At 39.8% G+C, this 5,943-nt stretch overlaps 1 protein-coding gene across 1 annotated transcript in view; it reads left to right on the top strand.

The window, feature by feature from the left end:
* Positions 1–5,943, top strand: part of LOC105526817 — a 46,659-nt gene that overhangs the window by 36,994 nt on the left and 3,722 nt on the right. The gene's annotated exons all lie outside the window — the stretch shown is intronic.

Here is a 5,943-nt window from a genome sequence, read left to right as displayed (position 1 = left end):
TTCAAGCAATTCTCCTGCCTCAGCCTCCTGAGTAGCTGGGATTACAGGCATGTGCCACCACACCCGGCTAATTTGGTATTTTTAGTAGATACGGGGTTTCTCCATGTTGGTCAGGCTGGTCTTGAACTCCCGACCTCAGTTTTGGAAACTTTTCAAAGGACCCTGTTCTAAAGTTAGTGATGCAGGGGAAAAGTCAGCTCCTCTTTGTTTGTAAACCAAAACCAAATCTTGAGAGGAGACTCCGCCGGTATGGGAGGAGGCATAGTTGTAAAGGCTGGGCCCTTATGATGAGGAGTCGAAGAGGCAGAGCTATAGTGGACAAGAGTGAAGAGAGAAAAATGGCATTTGCTTCCCAATTGTCTACTCCTGGTGCCCCTTTGTGGATTTGCCTTCTCACTGCACAGCAGCAGACCACTACTTTGCAGAGTAAGTGCCAGCCAACATGGATATCCAGTATGAGAGGGACAAGTGATTAAACTCAAGCATCAGCAAGGATGAAGCTAAAATCAATCCTGGTTCTCAGCACTTGGGCTGGAAGGGATGGGCCTAAAAGCAGGTGCTTCTTGTAGGAAGTGCTTATGAGTCACTGCTGACTCATTGCAGGGGCAAGATTTTATGACCAAACAAGTGAAAAAGAAAATTTAACTATTACTAATTGAAAGCACTGAAGTTATGGCTTGGGTTTAACTGTGGCTAGTAGATGCTCTTTGTTCCTTGGTTGTGGCCTCTTTGGAGACCTATGGTCTGCTTTGATGCTTTTATTCTACACATTGTGTGGTACACAGTGGAAGCTACACCTTCATGGGCAGAGGGGGAGAGTTGGGGGTGGTTGTTTAAGTAGGTTTTGCTCAATGTCTGCAAAGTTGCCTTCAATTTGTTTGGTGACACTGCCTTTTTAATACTGAATGTAGAATGATATAACCTCACTCATCTTTGCTTTGGAGAATATTTGAAGAGTTCTTTTTATTGGTTTTTTTGTTTGTTTGTTTTGTTTTAAAGAAGTCTATTTTTGGTAGCTCATGATATCCTACTGTCATTATAATGGATTCAAACAAGGTAAGCTACGTTGAGGCCACTGGCCATGGATTATAGGCATTGGCTTAAAGTCGTCTTAACTAACCATTATGCTTGTGTAATTGCTCTGTTCAATCAACTCTGCTACCTGTGATGATACAGAATAAGAATGTGCTAAATCCAATTTTTAATTCAGCTAGTAGCCTATCTTCCTTTGGAAATAGAAGCTAATGAAAATAACAGTTAAAAATGGTTCATTTCATTTCTGCTCAATTTGTGGTAAAAGTGAAAGTTACTGAATGGTAAATAAGAGGAAAAAATCTACATGATCAATAAGCTGTTGGCTCATCAGTTCTTACTTAAATTGTTGGTTGGTGTAGATTAGTAAGGAACAGAAATTCCTAAGCCTGCTCTTTACAGAAACTTCAGTTACCTCATTATCTTGCCTTGATGTTTAACTGTTCACATGAGCAAACATGCTTCTATTTGGCCTATACGAGGGGTGATGTATGTGAGTCTTTTAAATACGATTTTTCACCTTTTGTATTGCACAGCTTTTTAGGCCTTCTCTATTGCAGGAGTTAAGAACAATAGGCATGTTGTAGAAAGAATACTGTTGATGACTCGCTTCTGGAAACTTTTAGACTAACATATCCATTATTGTTATCAAATTGAACTTTTCCAGAAGTAATGTTTGGAGAAAACACTGTGTCCAATTATTGTCTTAGCTTCATAGCAGCTATTTCAGAGGTCAAGCTACTAGAGGTAGGTAATCTAATTGTTTTTATGATTTGTCAAGTAGAAAGCTGCTACCATTCCTGCCTTTACAGTTTAGAAAAATTAGTTTATTCCAAGTTGCCTGAATTCTCATCTAGCATCAGATTTTTTTTTTTTTTTTTTTTTGAGACGGAGTCTCGCTCTGTCGCCCAGGCTGGAGTGCAGTGGCCGGATCTCAGCTCACTGCAAGCTCCGCCTTCTGGGTTCACGCCATTCTCCTGCCTCAGCCTCCCAAGTGGCTGGGATTACAGGCGCCCGCCACCTCGCCCGGCTAGTTTTTTTGTATTTTTTTTTTAGTAGAGATGGGGTTTCACCATGTTCGCCAGGATGGTCTCGATCTCCTGACCTCATGATCCGCCCGTCTCGGCCTCCCAAAGTGCTGGGATTACAGGCTTGAGCCACCGCGCCCGGCAGCATCAGATATTAGATGCTAATCTGAGTCCAAGAATATTCCCTCCTAGAGTGCCTGCTTGCTTTTCTACCTTAAAAATGATTTTGTGACTACAACAGAAAGAGAAAAGTCATCGTAATTCTAAGAAAGTAGAATTCTAAGAAAGCCTGATATCTCTTTTAGGAATTTATCTCTGCTCATAGCTTCTTGGATTAGGGTTTACTTTACATCCCTGTTTTTTGTTTTTCATGAATTAATTCTAAAATAAAATTTTTCTTTTCTTTTTTTATTTTTACAACCAACCAAACAACCAGCAGTGACTAAAAGAAAATTTGTATAAGAAAAAGATACATGGGAATTAGCAAGGGGTTCTTGAAATATCTATGCTTAAGTATATTTCATAACTAATGCTCAGTTTTAGACCCTTAACATGTCAGATGTTAATAACTTCTGCTAGATTGCCTTTTTCCTTGGGAAACAAAAGTTAATGAAAATAATAATTAAAAAACGGTTCATTTCTGCTCACTTTGTGGTAAAGGAGAAAGGTACAGAATGATAAATAAGAGGAATAAAATCTACGTGCGTATAAGCTGTTGGTTCATCAATTCTTAAAATTGTTGATTGTTGTAGATTAGTAAGGAACAGAAATTCCTAAGCCTGCTCTTTATGGGAACTTCAGGTACCTCATTATCTTGCCTTCAAAGTTAATCTAACTTCAGATTAATAACTTCTGGTGGCATGGTTAATTTTTGAAACAATTCTCCTAGAATGTAATACAGCTCACCTGGTGATCTTGTTAACATGTAAATTCTGATTGTGTTGGCCTGGGATGGGTAGAGCAGAGCTGCTTTATTCCAACAAGCTCCCAGGGGCTGCTGCTAGTGCTTGCTGGTCAGAGAGTAGCAGCAAGAGGTCAAAAGTCACTGTTTGTTTAAACTGGGTAATTCATGCTTGTCTGGTGGTGGTGGGGTGATGTACATGTTAGGGTTGTTTGCATGTGAACTGGTTTGCATGCTTCTGAAAAGAAATGCCTTAGTAAGTTAGGGTCTGATAAACTCGAGCATTCTCTACAAATGCTTTTTAAAAAGAAAGAAGCTTGGTGTTAGCAAACTAAGGTTTGCAAATGTATTACAGACTGCAACCTTAATAAGTTCAATTTTGTAATGTAACTGATGAATTATATTAATAAACGAAACTAAACCAATTGAATTCTTCTTCTTTTTTTTTTTTTTGAGATGGAGTCTCACTCTGTTGCCCAGACTGGAGTGCAGTGGCACAATTTCGGCTCACTGAAAGCTCTGCCTCCTGGGTTCACACCATTCTCCTGCCTCAGCCTCCCGAGTAGCTGGGACTACAGGTGCCCGCCACCATGCCCGGCTAATTTTTTGTATTTTTAATAGAGACGGGGTTTCACCGTGTTAGCCAGAATGGTCTCCATCTCCTGACCTCATGATCCGCCCACCTCGGCCTCCCAAAGTGTTGAGATTAAAGGCATGAGCCACCTGCCCGGCCTTGATTTCTTGTATGAGATAGATTCAACAGCATGTGTTTAGAATTTACAGTGTAGTTTTGTTGTTGTTGTTGTTGAGACAGAGTCTCGCTTAGTTGCCCAGACTGGAATGCCGTGATGTGGTATCAGCTCACCACAACCTCTGCCTCCCAAGTTCAAGCGATTCTCCTGTCTCAGCCTCCCAAGTAGCTGGGATTACAGGCATGTGCCACCACACCTGGCTAATTTTTGTATTTTTTTAGTAGAGGCGGGGTTTCGCCATGTTGACCAGGCTGGTCTCAAACTCCTGACCTTGCATGATCTGACCGCCTTGGCCTCCCAAAACTGTTGGATTACAGGCGTGAGCCACCGCGCCCAGCCTGAGTGTAGCATTTTTAAGGTGAATTATCAGGGATAAGTGCTAATGATTAATAGATTATAAAATAGTAAACTTTAGTGTAACTCAGTAAATGGTAAAGTGTAGCGTACTACGTAGACAGAGATTGTTTTACAGTTTTGTATACTGACATACTAAACGCCAAGACTAGAAACCAACACATAAATATCTCAATAAATATTTGTGTTTTAATGAATTCATCTCAGTTGATTCATTAACTGTCTTAAACGTTAGGATGGGATTGCCTTCCTACATTTGGTTATTATTTCATCCAATAAAACTGAATTTCCATTCAAGATTGAATTTAAAATATGCCTTAAACTATAATGTAATGTACATAAACACAAATATACCAAAGCCTAGTATACACTGCTACATGTAGTCAGGAAGAGGAAATATATGGCATGTTGGAATCAAGTGATGTATGTAGTTAATCAAAATTTGCTCATATTAGTTAATTAATTTAGTCTTAAGTGTTTATTCCTAATAGAGAGAGAACACAGTAAGTTAATGGGAATATAATGATTTACATCTTTAAATATCTTCCCATTGTGTGGCTCTTCTTTCCCTAAAGTATAAGCAAACAGGCAACAAATAAATAAATAAACCCAATAGCTTCATTTTCTTTATTTTTTTTCTTTAGAGATGGGGTCTCACTCTGTTACCCAGGCTGGACTGCAGTGGTAAGATCATAGCTCACTGCAGCCTTAGACTCCTGGGCTCAAGTGATCCTCCTGCCTCAGCCTCCCTAGTAGCTGGGACTGCAGGTGCACACCACTATGCCCAACCAATTATTTCATTTCTTTGTAGAGAAGGGGTCTCGTTATGTTACCCAGGCTGGTTTCAGTCTCCTGGCCTCAAGTGATCCTTCTGCCTTGGCCTCCCAAAGTGCTGGGATTACAGGTGTGAGCCACATGCCTGACCAGGAATATACTTAAAAATAATAAAGTATAGTATCAATAGGAAATTGCAAGGAGTGCCTGTTTAAAATACATAAACCAGTAATAGCCACTTTTCATTATGAAGTATTCTGTACTGTACATAATTGTATGTGCTCCACTTTTACACAAATGGCAACACATTAGGTTTGTTTATACCAGCATCACCACAAACATGTGAGTAATGTGTTGCAATAAGACCTTAGGACAAAGACAGTATCACTAGGCAACAGGAATTTTTCAGCTCCTTACAGGACCACCATTGTATATTGGGCCCACTGTTGATTGAACCATTGTTATGCTTTGCATGACTGTGATAATTTGTTTTAATAGACATCATAGCAGATACCTCATTTTGTTTTGGTAGAGTAAAATAACTACATAAAACTTCCTAACTTCTTGTACTTGTCATCTTTAGACATTCCTTTGCCAGAATTGTATTATTACCTTCTGAAGAATGTATGATGGCTCTTTTTCAATCTAGGTTGGGCTTAGACTAAATTGTATTTCATTTTTAATTAGTAGATACTCATCTATTAGCGATAGGTCAGCAGCCTATTTGCTACTTTATAACTGGCAGCTGGTTACATATATATATTTGTTTGTTTGTTTTGTTTCAGTTTTTTAATTTTTTTGATAGGGAGTCTCACTCTGTGACCCAGGCTAGAGTGCAGTGACATGATCTCAGCTCACTGTAACATCCACCTCCATGGTTCAAGCGACTCCCCTGCCTTAGCCTCCTGAGTACCTGGGACTACGGGTGAGCACCATCACGCACAGCTAATTCTTTTTTTTAAGTAGAGACGGGTTTCACCATGTTGGCCAGGCTGGTTTCGAACTCCTGACCTCCAGTGATACACCCGCCTTGGGCTCCCAGAGTGCTGGGATTACAGTTGTGAGCCACTGTGCACGGCCACTTTTTTTTTTTTTTTTTTTT

Source organism: Colobus angolensis, unplaced genomic scaffold, assembly GCF_000951035.1.
Source record: "Colobus angolensis palliatus isolate OR3802 unplaced genomic scaffold, Cang.pa_1.0 Scaffold6, whole genome shotgun sequence".
NCBI lineage: Eukaryota > Metazoa > Chordata > Mammalia > Primates > Cercopithecidae > Colobus > Colobus angolensis.
This window is presented reverse-complemented; position numbering and strand designations above follow the sequence as displayed.